Raw genomic sequence first — 394 nt, 5'->3', positions numbered from 1 at the left:
TTCTTCACAAAAAAAAAAAAAAAAAAGGAAGAAAGAAATTTTAAAAGGAAAGAATCAATGAAACTTATTTGGTTTTGTTGTTGTTGTTGTTGTTGTTGTTTTATCATGTTATCGCTACATTCCAGGCACTGGCACAGAGTAAATCTTCAATAAACAGTTGCTGTAAAATAACTAAATAGCTATTAAATAAAAGATACAGGTAAATAAACAAATATTTCTTGAGTAAATATCTAGGTAGAAGTTAGGCAACAGAGTGAAGACAAGCGTGCCCTCAGACTGCTTGCCTTCCTCAACCTAATTCCTCTCTCTAAGAAGCCACGCTCTCTCCAGCACCATCACTACCAAAGCGACAAGCTTTACTAGATTATGCTTTGTTGCGCAGTCTTTCACACAT

The sequence above is a fragment of the Fukomys damarensis genome, unplaced genomic scaffold, assembly GCF_012274545.1.
Source record: "Fukomys damarensis isolate Sample0158 unplaced genomic scaffold, DMR_v1.0_HiC HiC_scaffold_1, whole genome shotgun sequence".
Lineage (NCBI taxonomy): Eukaryota > Metazoa > Chordata > Mammalia > Rodentia > Bathyergidae > Fukomys > Fukomys damarensis.
The sequence above is the reverse complement of the archived record's forward strand: the minus strand, read 5'-3'. Positions refer to the sequence as shown.